Genomic DNA, 21706 nt, shown 5'->3' with positions numbered 1-21706 from the left:
ATTGAGGCCTCATCCTGTACTGTTTATATAGAAAACTCAGTGGAAGTTTTGCCTACATTACAAATACAAGACTGAATGGATAGCAAAATTTTATTAAAGAATCTGTTTCCTCAAGCAAGTGAACAACCATATTGTAAGTGATGTTAGGATGCTTCCAGGTTCTCATATTTCTCTTTTAGTATTTCAGAGAAATATCTGTAGTTAGTTCATGCCACACAAATCTAACTGAAACAGGGAGCAGTGGGGTATCCCAAGTTTGAAGATATTGTACAGTGTTTGTTTATTTTGTTAGTTTTTCCCCCATACTAGTTTTAATGTGGTAAGTGACATGGCATTGTCAAATTCACAACAGGAAAGCACACACAGCGGTATAACAAAGGTGGGATGGACCCTAACTACAAATTCAAAGTGGAAGCCCCCATAACAGTGATGAATTATCCTTCATGTATGCATCCATCTTTGCCACCCACTCAAAATGTGAAGCATATACCATGACATCTTTTCCTCAATTTCTTCTGATAGTCGTGACCTTCCCTTTAGCCTTTGTCTCTCCAGGCTAGAGTTAAGGTTGACTATGGTTGTGCCCCCAAGATAGGATCAGCACCAGTGGGAAGCCCTGGGTTAAGATTAGGGGCAGGGCAATAAGTGAATCTTAAGTTAGGGCTAATCTTCATTAAAGTATTTTCTTTACATTAACATTTGTTTCTTCAATTCATCTTTTTTTCTTATGTAGAACATACAATAAATACAACTGGAATGAATACCATTTCTTAATGTTTTTATGGCCTGCATTTGCCCTGAAATGGACCTTTTAAACAGCTCTGATTTAAATAAATACATCAACAAGCTAAAGAGCAAAACTTGTGTGTGACTGAATCAACATATACAGCTGGTGTAATGTAGGCAGAAAGAAATTTTAATTTAATATATAAATGCAACTCCATCTTCCTCTGGTTATAATATAGATTCCATGATGTGTTTTTTTTAATCAGAAAACTTGTATCCGGTGAGTGAGTGTGATGGAAATCCTGTGTACTAAAAATAATAGTGTTAGAATATGGGTGAGAATGAACACTGAGATAAACAGAAAAGCAATTACCTCAGGCCTGTAAAGAAACTGCAAGAGTATTCTATCAGTGTATAGCTTTACTTAGGACTTTATTCCAACATATTATGTCCCCTAGTAGTCAATGGCTGTGTTAGACTAGAGAAGGATACACAGGCTGAAGTTTGGATGTATGAGTAAACATTTTCCATGGCAGCCTCCTGGGAACAGCCTCTATCAGAATTTTTCTCACTCCCACCAGGAAACCACATCTAGCATCTGAAAATTGATCAACTCTAAAACTACTCCTCTCCTCTCACCTCGTTCAAACAGGCCCCAATCTCTGCAACAGCTGTTTAATTAATATTTTATAAGCTCTGTGGGACAGAGATTGTGCTTTCTTTTCTGTTTGGAAAGTGACAAGCACATTGTAGATGCTACCAAATGTCAATAATAATTTTAAATTAATCCAGCCCTGAATTGGACAGGATGTCATTTAAAACCAGGTAAAGAAAATTGCATTGCTGCAAAAGTTGGTGAAATAGTGGACACCCATCCATTCTCAATTTCACAAAAAGGGTTCATTTCATCACAAACCTTGAAAAAACAAAAGGTATTTTAGGGACATCTGAATATATGAAACAGGTGGTCAGTGAGAAAGCCAGCTCCAGTATCTTTACAGTTCTGGGAGCACTGATTTACTTTCACTACAACCGTTCTCACCTTTTGACAATTTCAGCAATGCCTATGATCAGCTCAACTCTTCTCTGTGTTACAATCCATAAGAATGGAATAACAGACACTGCGGGAGGGCATTGCAGTTTTGGCAGCTGTAAACAATTTCATTTGCCGGAGAGAGTTATTCTACCTTTACCTGTATACTATATTTACCAAGTGTGTCTGAATGAGTTAATGTATGAACTTCCAGTGAAAGGCTCTGCTGTTTCTCCAATAGTTTTGATGTTCCTGGTGATATTGGAAAAACAAAACAACCACAAAGATCTGCAGAAATGCAACAAGGTTTCTTCTTGTAATGATCTTATTAAGGTTGTCTTGCGACCTATATAAGAAAAGGCAGGATGCTGAAAAAGTCAGTGTTCCTTTCTCCCCTTCATACTTCACCCCTTCCCTCTTTTTGAACATAATTGTTTTACCTCTTCTGACCACGTTTAGCACTGTTAAAAACCACAACCCTAATGTACTATCATAGAATATACCTAATAAACCAGAAAATGGTTAGGCCACAGTTTTTGGACCCATTGATTTTCTAGCATTCCTGCATATTGTACTTCCTTACTGACAACTAGGTTGCTATGAATGGTTAACATGGTCTGTGATGAGACCTGGAAGTGGGGACAAGTGTAATCACGGAAGACCAATTCTGACAGTGCCTTAACAAAAGTGGCGATGGTCCAAGCAAGTGGCCTAGAATCATAGGACTGGAAGGGACATCAAGAGGTCCTCTAGTCCAGTCCCCTGTACTCACAGCAGGACTAAGTATTATCTAGACCATCCCTGACAGGTGTTTGCCTAATCTGCTCTTAAAAAACTCCAGGGATGGAACAACCTCCCTAGGCAATTTATTCCAGTGCTTAACCACCCTGACAGGAAGTTTTTCCTAATGTCCAACCTAAACCGCCCTTGCTGCAATTTAAGCCCATTGCTTCTTGTCCTGTCCCCAGAGGTTGAGAAGAACAATTCTTCTCCCTTCTCCTCGTAACAACCTTTTATGTACTTGTATGTACAATGGAGTGTGCCCTGCTTATTGAGGAGGAGCACAGTAACAAAAATGAAAAGGTTGGGCACATTTTTGTGGGATGTAGTCAAAGATCATATGTATCAAAATCTGTCATAAATTAACAGAGCTACTACCACTCTTAGCACTACTTGGCATTTATATAGTGCTGTACATGTTTAAAGCATTAAATGAACGTTTACTAATTAAACTTGGTTCTACAAGCGAGAGCCAAAATTTTGACATGCCCATTAGCCCAGTCCTGGGGCACAAGAAAACCCACCTGTGTATTTCTTTAAATGAATTGATTTCATGGACAGTGCCATTCTGTATTGAGAGCCCTTTCCTAAAATTAGTATTCATAATTGTGATCTTTGGACAAGCTCGGTTTAATCTGTTATATGTCAGAAATATGATGTACCTTTGTGTACACTAGCATAATGAAGTATGTGGCCTATTGTCCAAGAAGGGCATAATTTCATGACATGCTATGCAGGGCTGCACAGAGATTTTTGGGGACTCAGGGCAAAATTTGAAATTGAGGCCCCCCGACTCTCCAAAAAAAATACCACTAAGAGTAGGTTGTGGTTAGGATGGGTTGTGGAGAGAGCTCATCCCATACTGACCCCATCACAGCAACTCTTATCCCACTTGGACTAGCTCCGGAAATTGCAACCTGGCGTGTGAGGTCACAGTACCATGCAGGTTGGGCTCAGTCACCCCTCCATGACAGAAGGGCAGCTGCGCCAAACCTGAGTGGCATTGCACTCCAGTGTGCCAGGTTGCAATGTCACTCGGTTTGGGGACCCTCTCAAACATGGGCCTTGGGGAAAACTGCCTCTTCCCTCTCCCCTGTCCTGGGTGGTCCCACTGCTATGATAGTCCTGGGGTGTTAAATCCTCAGGATTAAGTTTTGCAGAAAGTAAATGGAGATATTTGGGGGATTCTTGGACTCTACAGCAGACATTATCACAAAGCCTATGGAGACTAAATCAGGACTTTGGAGTTGAGCCGTTAGTCCAAATAGCTCCCATAAAAGTCCGCGGTTTAGCCTTTCTCCAACCAGCCACCTATAGTTAGCCAGTATGCTAAGTCAGCCTAGGAGATTTCTGAGTGTTTTAAGTAAAGACAAATACTTATCGCTTTCTGCACCTCATAAGTATTTCTGTCGCTGGTCCTACAACTTAATGAGTTAACTTGATCAAATATGTCTTAACAAACCATTTGTACCACTCGCAGGAAAACTTAATGTAAATTATGTAAGTCCCCCTATGGCACTAAAAAGCATTTTACATGGTTGAAATACTGCAGATGGTGCTCAGGAAGGGAACGAAAACATCAAATATACTGTATAATTTTCCAAATTAAAAAGAATCATGTTGATGGATGGTTGGTTGGTTGATCTTCTCTTTTTTTTTTTCATGTTTGGACCAACAACAACAAATCCATGCTAAGTGGCCCTCGTTCTGTGTAATTATTTAAAAATGTGATTTCTGAACTGGATATTGAAAAAGAAAACAATATTATGCACCATCTTTACAGTGAGAGAACATTTTGTAGTTTTTAAGTAAACTACGATATATATTCCAGTGTTTGCTTGTAGTGCATTTGGATTTTTATATCAAGATCTAGAAGCATACAGAAGACCATTCCACATGTTTCTGTATAGCTAGCAAGGAGCCCATTATCAAGTATTTTAAAGCTAAGTCTGTTTTGAAGAGTGAATGGTATAATTACTGGAGTGTCCATGCTTCTGTCCTGTTCCATCATGTATTTTGGTAAATTTTATTTTTATTAGTAATATTATTATTCTGTTCTTGCTAGTTTCACACATCACAGCAGTGTCACCCCATCAAATTATATCTGCAGAATTCCCCCTTTCCCTTAGCAGGCAAAATGTACCATCTCCTTCAAGGACACTAATAATGCCACCGCTGCTAATCAACCAGAGGGGGAACTCCCACTGGGCTGCATTCAACATTCTGTCCCAGGAGTCCTAGCAACAAATCACCTCTATAGTACACCTGGTCATCCTTGAGCTAGTTGTTCTAACATGTCAGCAAGCTACTGCTGTCCCATGAGGCTGATCCTCAACTGGGACATTTATGTTTGTTTAGCAGTTTCTTAAAGTTAAAAGAGACACATTACTGTGATTGGTTTCAGAGTATCAGTCGTGTTAGTCTGTATCCACAAAAAGAACAGGAGTACTTGTGGCACCTTAGAGACTAACAAATTTATTAGAGCATAAGCTTTCATGGGCTACAGCCCACTTCATCGGATGCATAGAATGGAACATATAGTAAGACAATTTTTATATATAGATATAGATATATATACACATACAGAGAAGGTGGAAGTTGCTATACAAACTGTAAGAGGCTAATTAATTCAGATGAGCTATTATCAGCAGGAGAAAAAAACTTTTGTAGTGATAATCAAGATGGCCCATTTAGACAGTTGACAAGCAACCACACAACAAAAACACTAACCCAGGAACCTATCCTTGCAACAAAGCCCGATGCCAACTCTGTCCACATATTTATTCAAGTGACACCATCATAGGACCTAATCACATTAGCCACACCATCAGGGGCTCGTTCACCTGCACATCTACCAATTTGATATATGCCCTCATATGCCAGCAATGCCCCTCTGCCATCTACATTGGCCAAACCGGACAGTCTCTACGCAAAAGAATAAATGGACACAAATCTGACATCAGGAATCATAACATTCAAAACCGGTAGGAGAACACTTCAACCTCTCTGGCCATTCAGTAAAAGATTTAAGGGTGGCAATTTTGCAACAGAAAAGCTTCAAAAAGAGACTCCAATGAGAAACTGCTGAGCTTGAATTAATATGCAAACTAGATACCATTAACTTGGGTTTGCATAGAGACTGGGAGTGGCTGGGTCATTACACATATTGAATCTATTTCCCTATGTTAAGTATCCTCACACTTTCTTGTCAACTGTCTAAATGGGCCATCTTGATTATCACTACAAAAGTTTTTTTTTCTCCTGTTGATAATAGCTCATCTTAATTAATTAGTCTCTTACAGTTTGTATGGCAAATTCCACCTTCTCTGTATGTGTGTGTGTATATATATATCTATATCTATATATCTTCTTACTATATGTTCCATTCTATGCATCCGATGAAGTTGGCTGTAGCCCACGAAAGCTTATGCTCCAATTTGTTAGTCTGTAAGGTGCCGGAAGTACTCCCGTTCTTATTACTGTGATTGATGTAGTTTTCATTTGTCTCCTGCCTGCCTTAAATAAACATATGTTTCCAGCTGCATGCAGTTTTGATATATATGCCCTTCATGATCTTCATGATCTTCAATACTTCATGATCTGTATATACGAGTGTTAATAAGACACATACCCCCCCCAAGTATTTTAATTACTGTGATAGGGTAATCAAACCTCACACTGGGCTGGAAGGGGTTGAAGGCTAGTACTGGGCCCAGGTAGCCATCCCCCCTTACCTCCCAGCCCTGCAGAGCATGGTCCAACTGGAGAATGGGTTGAAAGGGGAGCAATCCGGCTCAGAAAGGGGGAGGCTGGGGAGGAGGACAGACCTATTCAGAAGGCTCCTGACAAGGGCACTGGAGAAGCCTCCTGAGGGACTAAGACTATGCTGAGCCACCCCACCCCCACTTGTAAGTCATTATTCTAACTTCAGCTGTTAAACTTCTGGCTGCAAGCCCCATAAATATGGTAGGTGTTGCATGCCTACACTAAATAATGCTTTCATCGAGTGGGGAGAAAAACAATAATTATGGAAAAATAGTGCCATCTTCCATTAACAGATCCACTCCCTGTGTGTATTCAGCATAAAATGTTTAATATAATGACAAAAACCTGTTTTTTGTTGCTGCTTTTTGCTCTCAAGTTAGCCCTGCAGAGCCATAATGTCCACAGGAAAGAGAATTGGGTGGTTATAAAGGGAGTAGAACTGTTAACTAATTTCTAATGGCTAGCATTTTTTTAGCTTGGCGATTCGTGGGCCAAAAAGGGGAATTACCATTGTTCTCTCTGGAATGTTCTGCTCCTGGGGCCTTAGTAAGCTCTCCAGTTCCCAGCCTATCTCACTGGAGAAGAAAAAAGTAAAAATCGCAAACCCACGATACTTCCAATCTGATTGAATACAACTGCTTTTAGGGCTTGATTCTCCATTTCCATGAACCTTGTATAGTTATTTATGTCCGTGTAAAGATGATTTTGTACACTACTAGATCAGAAGGGTACCATTTTACATCCACTTTGCTCTAGTGTAAATGTCTGCAAGTGTAAACTGTGTTTACTGTAAATGTCATTGCAAGAAAATGAGGAATCTGGCTGATAAAACCAGATTCCATTTACTGTAGTGCATCACTTTGAGAGTCTGAAGGGATCTTAAAGTGAGTATATACAGAATGTAATTAATGCTAGAACAGTATAAAGGGACAGTGTAAATGAGCATTTAGGCTAGAGTGTCTAATGTAAGATGGCATATTATGCCATGTCATCTACAAAACTGATTAAGCTATCAATGGAAAAATTCCAAATCAGTTAACTGTATGTGAGCAGCTAGTGAAATATCAATTGTTGCAAAATTGTTAAAAGGAATGTATTGTTGGTTCATCAGAATAAAAGGAACAATGCCCAGAATAAGGTAAATCTGTTTTCTAAGCACCACTGTACTAATTGCTATTCTGAAGGAGTGCTCACAAACACTTGTGGATTTTATGCAACTAACAGAGTGTGGGTATATGAAAAGTGTTTCTTTAATTTAGTGGGCAATTACAAGCCAAAATTACAGTTAACACAAAGCCCTTCCCCCTACACATTTAAAATTACATGTTTTAAGACAAGATTTACAAGCAAGCTTTGAATTTACCCCTTCAAACACATCAAATGGCTCTGTATTAAACCCAGTGGAGAGAGCTGCATTTCACAGCGCTCCCAGATGAGCCTGTGGCTTTGTAAATCTTTCATAAAGTATATTATAAATGCTTAATAGCCTCTAGATAAGCAATGACTTGACTTATTTGGCTGCATGTTTACATTTACCACAGTTTATATATGGATGGGTCAGTAAAATATATTATTTTTGAAGCAAAATATTACCAAAGTTTTTTTGAGAGGCATGTTGTATGAAATGAGAACTCTTTCTAGAAGTCCTCTTCCCTAATGAATTTTTAGTTGCTCTTCTAGCTTTTTCCTTCAAAGGAGTAACAATTGTTTCAATAGAAAATGTGACGATACTCTGCTTTTCTTGCCCATCTTTTTTTTTTTTTTTTTTAAGAAATCCAGATCTGTTAAGTTTTTTGCAAATATTCTTCAAGGAAGCATTGATGAGAAAACAACACAGAAGGATGAATAAATGCCAAATACTGTGTTTACTAGTTAAATATGATATTCACTTTGCTATTTGTCAAGAATACCATGTGTTGCAAGCACACTCTGGTAGATAAATATTTAAATTCATACCTAAATCTGTGTATACAATGCAAATTAATTTTTGAGGTTTTTATTTACAGTACTGTAGATTGGTATTTATATTTGTGCAGTTGCAAACTATTTATTTGCTGATAACTAGTTGTCTTCAAAGTGTGTATGTACAAGTCCAGACTGCAAATTAGCATTTACCTTTTCTGTTTCATTACTTTTCAGAGGAACAAGTGCCCACGGTGTATGTCCATTGGGCAGTATCAGCACCTCTTTGCAAAAATATACTATTGGTAAAATTATGGCTGGCCCTGTGCAGGTGAACCAGAGAGGACAAGTGCATGGAGCCCTGAACCCACATAAGGAGCAGTCATAATTGTTTAGTCTGCGGAAGAGAAGAGTGAGGGGGGATTTGATAGCTGCTTTCAACTATCTGAAGGGGGGTTCCAAAGAGATGACAGAACAAGGAGTAATGGTCTCAAGTTGCAGTGGGGGAGGTTTAGGTTGGATGTTAGGAAAAACTTTTTCACTAGGAAGGTGGTGAAGCACTGGAATGGGTTACCTAGGGAGGTGTGAAATCTCCTTCCTTAGAGGTTTTGAAGGTCAGGCTTGACAAAGCCCTAGCTAGGATGACTTAGTTGGGGATTGGTCCTGCTTTGAGTAGGGGGTTGGACTAGATGACCTCCTGAGGTCCCTTCCAACCCTGATATTTTATGATTCTATGATAATATGGTTGAAGGGATCTGGGGCCCTAGGCACACCATGGAATGGGACCCAAGTGGTTCTGCCCCTTTGCTGTGGCCCTGCCGCCTTACTTGAAGTGGTGGTGGAAGGGCAGCTATATGGTGCAACAGGGTTCCCCTTCCTCAGGAGCACTAGGGTAGCAACAGAGGATGCCTAGTACTTATACCACTGCTACTGGGGTAACTGATTGGGTAAGTGAGTGGGACAGGCCTGCTGCACTCTTCCCCATCTCCCACACTGAGTTCTCTGCTGGAGTGGTTTTGGCTACCCCTCCTTTCCCTCAGCAGTAGATCTTTCAGTTAACACCCCATGGGGAGCAATGAGATGGATTACCACTCCCAGAGCTACTGTTTCAATCTGTCTTTGGTTTCAGGCAGACACCTTTGCTTTGGTTTCAAACAGTCAGACTTTAGTAGAGGAGGCCCATTGTTTTATTAGCTGTTTAGACATTCAGCTCAGTCTGAGGAGTCTCGAAAATCCTGATATATACTGGGCCTATTCACAGAGGCTTCCATTATGTAGTAGTACAGATCAGGCAGGATACAGTTCCATGAGCATAGTCAATCCCATTCTTCTGATGTGACCCCTCTTTTTTTGCAATGCTGGTGGACAAACCAGGAACTAAATAAGAAAACCATATTGGTTTTCTTTTCCATACACTAGATCCTTGGAGAGGAAAAATTTGTGGTATTTTAGGAATAATTTGAGAGGCAACAATACTAGTGGTGATTGAGTTGTAGCCGCTATCTCAGGAAAACTATTTTTTTAAAGTATGCTACAGTACACTCTATTAAGTACAGTAGTGATTTACATATCTACAGAATAAACACGTTAGAACTCAGGACCTGAGTTATAAGACCACAACCAAAGATTTTTGTTTTGTTTAATTATGTTTTCACATGGATATTGAGTACAAAGTCTTTGTAGGATTCAATAAAAGGATTAGACTTTTGTATGGAAAATGAGAACATCCACAGTTACATTAGTTAGGATTGTAAAAAGTATGAAGTGTTTAAGCACTCATGCTTCAGGGCATAACCAGCCACTTAGCTGCTGAGGGCTTAAAAGCTGTGACACGTAAAATTTATAATTATTCATGATGGGGATTCTTGCTTCTTCCTTAAAAGCATTTGGTACTGGACACAGCTGGAGACAGGATACTAGATTGATGGACCATTGGTCTGATAATGCCTGGCATTTGAACATTTATACAGAGGCCAGTTCCAACTCACTTTCCTAATTTGGCAGTGGTGGGAGGAGGATGAGCAGAGATTACAGACATAAAATGTAGCTTTTGCAACATTTTATTAAGAAAACCTTATTTTCATAAACTTGCAAACATAGAGCTTTCCTTTGCTGTGACTGACATATACAGTGAAGCTACTCTCACACAGCTGTTTGAAGGACTGAGACAAATTGGTTACTTCACAGAGCAGAATGGTTCTCAAGATATTAGGAGATACTTGAAGAAGTATATAAAGAAACAGCTTACCATATAATGACTTTCCTACAGGTTTCAGAAAGAACGAAAAATCCCCATCCACCTAGTTTCTGTAGGCAAGCATCTGGATGTAACTAATCTCAATTTGAGCATTTAGGTCACTAATAAATACCTGACATTGTTTCTTGTTCTCACTGTTCACAAGATTCTAATATGGCAATATCAGAGGAAGCACAGCAGGAAGTTCACTACCAGAGAAGGATGGGCAAATATACACTTGAGCTGTAAATATGTATGCTCACTGCAGGCATTAGTCAATGCTATCAGGCCTTCACTTTCTTGAGTGCCAAAATGTGCCAAAAATGAGAGAGGGGGGGCGTTGTCAGAAAGATAGACTTTAGCAGAGCCTTTTATGAGCTGCTCAGTACAAGTTGTGATTCTGGCCACTAAGGGCAACCCTGAGTCAATTTTGTTTGAGGAGCTGAACAAGGTTACATTTTATAGTTGACATTTTGTGTAGTGTGCAAACATAAATCACCAAGTAGGCTTTTATCTACCTAGGTTTCATGATAAAAAGCACTCTCCAGTTTGACCTTCAGACGGTGCACATGTTCTAACTGATTTTAAAAAATAAAAGTCACCTTTAAAGTAAGAGGGGGACACATAGCTGTACAAGAATATATTTAATCTTGTGTTATACAGGGAGATCACCCATCATGCTATTACTTTGTTCTTACAAATACTGTGCTTTGGGTATGAAAGTTTGTTTTTCAAGTCTGTACATACAGAATGAACTTTAAAAAAAAATCATCTGTTTTATTTATGTGCCTTTTCTTCACTGCAGTTCATTTCAGAAGTAGCCTCCAGACAAACAAAATGTTAGCTTGCCTAAAGGATGCTCATTTAATTTAATAGTGATAATTTTTTTGACAGCTGGTAATTTGCTTATTTATAGCTTCCTGATTAGACCTTCTAATGCTGAGGTTACAAACTAATAACCTTCACTTAAAGGGTCCTTATCTCCCATTAATTACCCCTCTTACAGAGAAAACAAACTTTTTTGTATTTTTCCAGTTATAATTAACAGCTTGTGACATCGCCGTCCCATTTGCCATGTGTGCTGGGATAGGTACTACTAAATGTAATGGACCTGATTGTGACACCCTAACTCACATTGGGGAGCAATTACATACACAGTCCTCTTGAAATGATCATATATTGGATTACTATTTTTTCAGGGGTAACCTTTTCAAATTTTTATATAGTTATATGGTAAGGAAGGAGGAGTTGATATTATGTAATCAGATTTATGCAAGCATTTAAGATTACTTATCAGATATAATTGGTTAAGGTAAGAAGTCGTGGAATTAAGGGAAATTATTTTTTCTCTGATGTGTTAGGTTTGTCCCTGTTTAATCTAACCCTGTTTCATTTATCTGAGCCTTTGATCAATTCCTGAATTAGGAATTACCCTCTCTTTAGGATTATACTCGGAGAGTCAGCTTCTTTCTTGGCAGTTGCCTGCTTATCTAGTGGCATTTCTCAGTGTAATCATACAAAACTTGTGCTCTGCAGTCTACAGTGGCTTCCAATTTATTTTGAGGTGCAATTCAAGTTGTTGTCTTTCACCTATTAAATCCTTAATGTTGTTGGTCCTGACTGCATTCAAGACCCCTCTTCGTGCTCTGTCACAACATTTGAAATGAACTGAGGTGCTCCAGCTAACAGCCGCCTTGTTTAACAGGAGATTCTAAAATGAATGGACCAACTCATCCACCTACTGGTTAGAACCTGAATTTGTTGCCCTTCAGGACATGCAGCATGGCTCATCTATTTGCACAAACTTTTATCTCCTGAATAAAACGGAGTGAGGATTTAATTGAATCTTCTGGGAATGGGGAACTCTGGCTGAATCTATAAATTGACATGGGAGCAACTGATCAATTCCTGTGTTGTCATATATTAATTTTGAGCATATTCTTAGAACTCTGATAAACACATTTTACAAATCAGATTAAAAATGTGTGGGTCTTAGAAGTGACTAGTGAGATGTTAAAGGAAAAATGATGCCTTCACTTAACTGTAATTGTACAACTCCACTGCACCCTAAATCTGGCCCACAGAATCTTTATTACTAGGGATGATGTTTGAGAAAGAAAGAACCCAGTTAGATTTTTCTGATCCCATGCTGAGTATGAGAGGCCATCAGCTGTAAAAATTATCCACCTTTCTCATTATATACTGAAAAAAATTGATCTGTGAGTTATTGACACTATAGGGTATGGAATCTTTACATTGTCACTTCTCAGATTTGAATTGTACCTTAATACTATATGTATAGGGACAAAATCAAAAAAGAGAGGCATGAGTGTGAGAAGGAATTCACCATGAGGAGGGCAGGTGGTTTTATCACTATGCCTTGGGATTTCTGCCTCTTTCAGTGCACAGGATTGGGGTGAATCAGGGCTGCGTAGCAAAGGAGGCTGTTTTCTGTAGGACCCTCTCTCCATTTGTTGCAGAAGTTGGAAAGTGTGTGGTGAATGAGGCAGGGAATTGCAGGAAAAGAAAGGATGATCTCAGGGTTAAGGCAGTTGAATATCACCCTGGAGAATTTGATTCTATACCTGCTTCTCCCATCCTATGTGATGGGAGGCAAGTCGCTTGAGCTAAACTTTTCACATGTGGCCACTACTTGTGTGTTCATTTTCTGAGTGCCAAACTTGAGATACCCTGGCATTTGATTTGAAGAAGTGCTGACCACTCACAGTTACTATTGAGGTCAGTGGAAGCTGTGTTTTGAACATGCCAAGTGCTATAGGATGCTAAATACTCTGAAAAAATCAGGCCCTATGTAAATCAAATTGGATGCCCAAAATCAGTTGCCACCTTTGTCTTTAATTGCTGTGCCTCAGTTCCCTATGTGTAAAATGGGAATACTACTACCACTTCACCTCACATGAATGTTTTGAAGATAAATTCATAAATGTCTGCAAATAACTAGCATATTGTGAACACAGAACCATAGAAAAACCTGTAAGAAAAATAATTCTATATTCAGGCCAGGATTTTGATGGCATTAGGTAAATAATGCTTAGAGCTACACATTGAATGATATGGACAAAAAGATATAATGAATAGCTTGTCATTCAATGAGCACTGTCCATCCCGTGCACTGAATGAGATAGGGCCTGTGGAAAAAGTAGTTTCTGATCATGTAAGTAAATACTGTATCATTATGCATAATCACAAGGTGGTTGAATTAAGGTTGCACAGAAAACCTTAATTCTGGCATTGCCTAACATTTGAGTGCTTGATATTGCAACCTTAATGTTATTTTACTGTAGGGTTTTTTGGATGCAATATATTATACATTTACTTTATGGGTACATGCAAAAGCCCCAGTCAGGATCAGGAGTTTGAGAGTGTTGGACTGTGTACAAACAGGTAGACATGCATCTTGGATGCAAATGGTAATGACAGTAACGTGTGGTTCCCAGTAGGGCTGTCAGTTGTGGAGATAAGTTTCTCCATCCATTGTTTGCATACTCTTTTCGTCAGGAGCTCAGCTTGCTCACAGCACAATTATTGTATTTTTGTTTCTGTCACGGATAGTTTTTTAGAAAGGTGTTCTTTAGCAAAGTTACTTCATTAATGGAGGCCCCTACTAGTGATACTGTACTAATCAGATCTCCCACAAAGAGAGGTAATTCAACATAAACACTCATCATGATTATCACTCAAATAGATCTCAACACAGGAAAAAAACACTACAGTCAACTTGATTAATCCTTTTACCTTTCCTTTTCTTTATAATGTATATATCTGTGCTATTTAGTATTAATCATGTTATGCAAACAAAAACAATGATATCCCTTTTCTTTTTGATAGAAAGGACATAGATTGTTCACTGCTGTTAAGGGAATGAGGCTTATATTAGCACATGATGGGAAATGTATTCAGAACTATTTTTTTTGGGGGGGGGGATTGATTTGATTGTATCACATATGATAGTAAATAAACCTGCATGTATACAATCCATACAAGAAATCTTCCTAGATATGTGTCAGTTATCTCTGTCACACTTTCTTCCCATCTCAGTAAATTAGGCTCTACCTGTTGTAATGATCCATTACAGGGTATTGGGGGGGAGGGGGAGGTAACATGTTGCCAGGGAAATTGTTTAAGGCATTTCAGATTTCATATTGAATTAAAGGTAAGTACTAACAAACTTTAAAACCACACCTTTGCCTCAGGGAGCTAAGTGCTCAAACTCTTTCTGCTGACATAAATTTGTTCCTTTCTTCGTCAACCTCAAACCATATTTTGAATTGATTTTACTTGGGAGGGATATTGCTTTGGGACTTCATACTACACTTCTGCAGCTAATTTATTACAATTATTTTTTTTAAACCATCAGATAAATAGATTGATTTGGTCACTGATGTTTTCAGTAGCATGCACATATACTTCTGATTCCAGTGAGGTAAATATTAGGAAAAAGAGAAAATTAAATAGATAAAACCTTTTATTATTTTTTTGAATTTTAAACATTTGCTGAAATGTGTTCAAAACCCTTTTTTATTGAGTTCCCACAAATATTCCAGCAAGTGAGTTTGCTGACCGGGATGTTTTCAGAAAAAATATATTTTAAGCAAATATTAGAGACTGTCAATAGGCTGTGAATTTCAAATGAGTAATTGTGAGCATTCACATTAGAAACCTGACCGAAAAAGTTAAACTCATTCAACTAAGGAACAAACATACAGTAGGATGCTGAATATCCAGTTCAAACAACTTAGTTTGATTATCAAATACAATGAACTGTTCTCAAACAATTAGCAGATGAAGGATTATTCACTTATTTTATTTACTTATTTATTATTTGTATTACCATAGCAACTCAGAACCCCTGGCATGGATCAGAACCTTTGTCCTTGGCACTATTCTATGATTGCTATCTTTCTAATTGCTGGTAATTGGACCCCACCCCACCTCACCTCTTCCCCCTAAGGCCCCGCCTCTGCTCTGCGTCTTCCCCACAAGGCCCTGCTCCTGTCACTCACTCTTCTCCCTCCCTCTCTCGCCCCATTGCTCGCTGGATTGTCTCAAGGAGCCTGTCTGCAGGTAGGAGGTGGCTCCTGCTGAACAGGGGCTGGAGTGGGATAATGACTTGGTGCCAGTCCCTGATCCCAAGGTTTCTAATATGTAGAAACCTCAAGAGTTATATAATTGAATAGTGAGAGACAAGTTAAAAACAAAATATCTTTATATAACTAATATCTGTGTTGGCCGTAAGGTGGCAGTGTGGCAACTATTTTTAAACACAACAAAAAAGTGGAACTTCTGTGATCAAGGAAATATCATTCCTAAGCTCTTTTTCCAGTGCTATGTGAACATTATATGGTAACATTTTCTGTATTGAGGGAAAACTTTTTTTTTAAGCAAACAAAGCAATCTATGTTAATAACTACAAAAAGGCAGAATTTTAGGAAACGAAAAGCTTGTTTACCAACACTTGAGTCTGAGCAAGAGAGATTCTGGTAAAATGTAGAGAAAATAGGTAAATGGCATGTTAAATATGCAGCCCCCATCATTAATCAGAACCTGGATGACACTTAATTTGTGAATATAATGATAGAAGGCTTTGATAGCAAAAAAAAAAAAAAAAAGGAACGTTCATCTTTTGAACAATGGAAAAATATAATCCTTTCTAAAACATTAGAAAGGATAAGTATATATATAGTTCTGTTGTTTTGAAGTTGTTTTAATTAATTAATGTATAATGTGTGTGTGTGTGTGTCTGTAATCTTCAAAACAACAAGGCCTTAACACAAAATCTCATGTCTAAATTTTCCAAGCCAGCTTGGCACCACATTCACGTGCACACCCAATGCTAGGCAGAACAGACAGAAAAAAATATGGATCTTTACCCATTTAACTTGCACATTACTCCAGCAACCTCTGCAAAATATGGAATACATCCTCAAAATACAAATCAATGAGGATATCCGCCAGCCCAGCCTCCTCATCTTTTTTCAATGTGTCCAATGTAATTTCTGCAGTGGAAATTTATATATATATATATATATATAAAATCAGTCATTTCCATACAATTCCACAAATACAGATGAATGGTGTAAATACCAAACATGCAACTTTGTTACAGAGCATGTATCCTTATGAAATCTCAGTATGGCTAATTATCCTTCTAAATAATAAATATTTAATGTAAGGCCATATCTTGCAAAAGGCTGAGCACCATGGCACAATTAATTCCCCTGGACTTCAGCTGGAGCTGAGAGCACTTAAACATCCTGCAAGATTAGATTCTTAAGCAGTAAATAAAAATGGCCACAAGTTTACTTTCAAAATTAAACATTCTGTTTCCTCTCTCATTAACAAATAACCATTCAGCATTTATTTTGCAGTTTTTAAATCAAACTGTAGCATTTAAAATCTATTTTAGTCACATTTGCAGTGGATTTTTTAAATTATTATTTTTGGGTTACACATTTCTTTTGTCCTGCTGCTTTACAGGAATCATCCTCATAAAGTTGTGGGGGGACCTAAAAGAAAGAAAAGAAAAGTAGTAAAGAAAAGAAACCCATTCTTCTAGTCATCACATTATCTATTTCAATGGTTCTCAAACTTTTTTTCCGCGGACCACTTGAAAATTCCTGAAGGTCTCGGTGGACCACTTAATGATCTTTCCAGATGTTGTTTGTACCGTTAGCTAACTATTGTAAAGCGCTTTGGATAAAAGTGCAATATAAAAAAATCCCTTAATAATAAACAACATTTATTGTTCTAAAAATAAAAGCACACAACTCATATTACCTTTCTAATGCGATGGAGGTGCCCTCTCTCCCCTGCCGCAACAGCCCCCGAGCTGGGGCTGGGAAGGAGGAGGATCTCTTCCGCATCACAGCAGCCACAGAGCTGAGGCTGGGAGGGAGGGCCATCTCTCCCTGGCAGCCTCAGCCCTTCACATCCTAAATCCCCCCCACCCCCTCTTCTCACCCCACTGCCCCCTCCCACCTACCTCCTCTTCCCCCTGAGGCCACCGCCTCACTTTACATGTGCGTCTTCTCCAGGGTCCAGGCACCTAATTAGTGGAGCCACGTCTGGGTGGCCCTTCATTCTCTCATGTGCGGTCACCCAGGTGCGCACCTTAGAGGGAACTATCCACAGACCACCTGCATGGAACTTGCGGACCACAGTTTGAGAACCTCTGATCTATATTTAGGCAGTTAACTCAGTCATTTGTATAGAGACTGTAAAATAGTTTCTGTATCCCACTAAATTGCTGAGGAATTATTTAATCTTTCTGAATATATTTTGATTAGTTTTTCTTGTGATTGATACAGTAGATTTCAATTCATTTTTATAATCAAATTGATTGTAGACACCATGATAAAAACAATGTTAATTCTTTGGGCCCAAGTGGCTAGCCAAAAATTCAGGGTCTAGGAGATTACTCCAGTTAGGAGGAGAAATGAGTGATAGCCAGATATTTCTCTGATGCAGTTTTGTGTATTTACAAAGAATGTAAAAGTCCTACATCTTAATGAAGTAAACAGCGCATTGTGCTCGCAGCACCAAGAACACTCCTTTCAGTCTGCACCCCTGACTCAAATTCCTCTCCACAGGTTTCTTCCAGGGTCAGCCATCATGCTTTCAGCTACATCTTCAGGCTGTCTCTGTCTCTTCATCTCTTCCACTTTTTTGTCTCTTCTGCATTTCCACATAGATGCACACCTACCCAAAACAATACTTATGAATTAGAAAGCAACCTTTATGGGTTTTGCCCAGGCAAGACAATCATGACTTCTTAGTAGATAATATTTCTTTTTGCCAGCAAATTTCCCTCCTAATTGGTTGAATGAAGTAAGGCCCCTGCACTCAACTTGACATTTGTTTTTGTATCTGTTACACAGTAACTTTTGAAAACTGTGTAACTGATCAGTTCCCAACTTTCAGGGAACGTTGTAGGTATCATAAAAATCAGCCCCACAGAGTGAATATATAGTCACTATGGATCCAAAGATGAGGCAGTAATCTCAGGGCTGGGGCCAGGGATAAATTAGTGCTGGGAGTTGATGTGTGGGCTGTGGTTAGAGTTAGGGTACCAAACAACTTCCTCTCCCTGCTGCACTAAATAGGCAATCTGTTCATCAGATTTTAGCTGAAATCAGACTGCTTGGAAGCCTTGCTTCTCCCTCCCCAATCCAGGCCAGCTCCTTGTCCCCACTGTCAGCAGTGCCCCCTCCTATCTGGGTCTCTTCCACTGAGGTGAGGCCAGGCCCCCTCCAGCTGGGCCTCTCACCTCTCCACTCCAGCCAGGCCATTGTCTCCCCACCTCTGTAACCTGGTCACTCAGTATACAGGGTGGAGGTGTTTGGGACTTGTGTGGGGTGTAGACCTCTGCCTATATAAACAATGGTATGTGCAACCCTCTAGTATTAAATAGGAACAAAGATATATCTTGCTCAAGCATTTTTTCCTAAAGTTTCCTCAATTTCTTCTTCCTCTTTGAGCCTTTTCTCTTAGTCTTTAACCTTTTACTACCCTTTCATCTATTCTGCCTTTTACTTTATCTTCTTTAGATCTACTCTCATCTGTTTCTTTTAAGTCTTTCTTTTTCTGTTCTTTATTTAGCTACACACTTTTCTTCAAGAGGAATTATACTGCCACTAGAAGAAAGAGACCATGAGACAAGTGCCATAACAAAAAGAAATGGGTGGAGGTGGAGGTGAAGGGGAGGAGAGGAAGAAAAACAACAACAACAAACCCATACACCTGAGCTGTCTAGAAGGGTTCACTAGAGATTTGAACTGCAGTGAGACTTTTTTTTTTTTTTTTGGTTCTGCCTGGCTTTTGAGATCTTTTTGGCTTAGTCTTTTAGAGATTCAACTTTCAAAGCTCAATCCTCTGCTCACTCCTAAGCCTTCTGTTTCCTATCATCCACATGAAAACAAAAAAGAGAATTATTGTAATGTCTGAGCAATGGAGAATTCTGCTCCAGATAAGAAGGAACTTCTCTTACCATCTATTACAGCAGACATTAAAAAAAAAAAAAAGACAAAAGTGCCTTTCTGTTGCAGTGGCCAAAGGAACCAGATGTTAAGAAAGCAAACCTCCCCCGTCTAACCCTTCCTCCCACCCTGCAAAAAAGAGCCCCCCAATGACCTTCTGGTTTTAATACCCACATGGTTAGGGTGGAAAGAAAAATAGTTCTGGCAAGTAGTGCCATGATAGCAATGATTAGGGCAAGATTCTAAGAATCTGAACACCCCCTTGCCTTTCTCTCCATACAAATTGCAAACAATAAACATTTTCTTTTCCTACTGTAACCTTCTGCCACGTGGAGTAGGCAGCAACAAGGCTGTCATGTGAGAGAACTTACCACCACTCCCAGGTGCCTCTAAGAAGCAATGCTTCGTCACCTACAAGCTCTCACTCTGTGTATAACAAAAGAGAATTATTTATTATTAAAAAGGGAAGAGAATCAAACATTAATTTGGGACAACACCACAACCACATTCAGAAGCGTGTGACCATAAGCAAACCCAACCCCACTGCGTTGGGCAGCGTGCTTTGCCTTACAGTGGGAAAGTCCAACAAACCTCCCTTTAACACATCACTCCCCCTCCTTCCACTGCAGCCCACTCATAGTGGGCTGTTCTTGGTTAGCGAAGATCCAGAGTTCAGAGGTGCATTCATGGGGGTTCACCTCCCACCTCGGGAGGGCAGGGGGAATGAAGCAATGCCTCTGCTGCTGCAACTGTCTCACAGCTGCTATTGCTGGCTGCCATTGGCCACTGTTTCTCTGCGGCTGCTGGCTGCGACTGCTTGCTGCTCACATGGCATCACATTCGGAGGTTCTGCCACCTAACCCAGCTCTCAGTGATTTCAGCAGGCAGTGGGGGACCTCCTGGCCAGGGCAGTCTCTGTGTTATCTTTCACTATCCCCACACAAGGTGTAAGGCTTAGCCCCTAGACCTGTTCAGCAGTGATGTCAGTTCTAGGACTCACCCAGTAGAAACCCCCTCAATCAGGGCATGTTAAACATAGTTCTCCTGCCATTTACTTGTACAATAAAGTTAACATTATATCATTATCCCTGCATTCAAATACTAGTGATCTGTAACCCTAAACCAGCCAAAATTGATCATTTTGGCAAAGCAGCTCCAACTGCTGCACACCTAGGTAGAGTAGGCATGTCTGTTCAAACACGGGCTGCTCCTGAAGTCTGTTTCACCCAGCTCATTACTAGATATCAGGAGAGAGCTCACTCAGATCCTGCTTACACTGCATATCATCTTTCCATGTCAGATACTGATGTTAGACATCTGTTCTACCTCTCCTGCATTTCATTTCAGCAGATATCCCCAGATTGTAGAGCATATCATTGAAGCTAAGGATCACACATTGGGCAAAATTCCTGCTTGGTATCAGGTCATAAAAGACTATGGGGGCTGCAGGGTCGTGCTGGCCGTCAATTCCCGCAGCTCCCATTGGTTGGGAATGGTGAACCACGGCCACTGGGAGCTGCAGACGGCCATTCCTGCGGATGGTCAATGTAAACAAACTGTCTCGCAGCCCGTCAGCGGATTATCCTGATGGTTGCCCACCACTGATGTACAAGCTAGTTTGATTAATGATCTCAGGATATTTTTGTTTTTTCATAGAGGAGCATCTGCTCTCAGATTCTTTGCCTGTATCTCTATTTGGACCTCAGTTCAGATAACTTTACAACTCCAGAAATAAAAGAAAAGGAAAGAGCCTCTGTTAAATAATTCATTTTTCAACATCACAAACCCAGTTTTCCCCTCACCTACCAAAATATACTATTCTACTATGGAGCATGCTGGAATGGACAAATCAAATGACATTGATTCAGCGGTGAGCTTGACTCCTTTCTTCCAGCCAGTATTAACATTGTTTGTTTATTTGTTTCCCCATCCGCCTATTAGCAATATGTCACAGTTAGCAGCATCACTGCCTAATCATGAGGTGGCTTTTAAGTCCACAGTAGTTGAGCTTTCCTGTTGTGTTAGCTTCCCTTACCCCCTTTTGTGATTGCTCAACATTCCATTCTCTGTGTTTTCAAGGGGGAGGGGAGGGAGAGAAGCACACAATCCATGGCTGGTGTTCCCGAGCATTCCTTGCCCACGCTCCCAGTTGGAGAGGTGTAAAGAGACCTCCTCCCTCACCCCTCAAAAAATCAATTTTCTCTTGTCCATAATAGGGTCTGGAGAAAGCTCAGTGGCCTTTTACTTCCAAATATCTATGGGGGAGCT

General features: G+C 39.7%; 1 long non-coding RNA gene across 2 annotated transcripts in view; it reads left to right on the top strand.

Annotated features, from left to right (window-relative positions):
* LOC144930539 (uncharacterized) overlaps nucleotides 1-21706 on the top strand; it is an 803962-nt gene that overhangs the window by 604405 nt on the left and 177851 nt on the right. The window lies entirely within an intron of this gene.

Source organism: Lepidochelys kempii, chromosome 5 (assembly GCF_965140285.1).
Source record: "Lepidochelys kempii isolate rLepKem1 chromosome 5, rLepKem1.hap1, whole genome shotgun sequence".
NCBI classification, from domain to species: domain Eukaryota; kingdom Metazoa; phylum Chordata; order Testudines; family Cheloniidae; genus Lepidochelys; species Lepidochelys kempii.
This window is presented reverse-complemented; position numbering and strand designations above follow the sequence as displayed.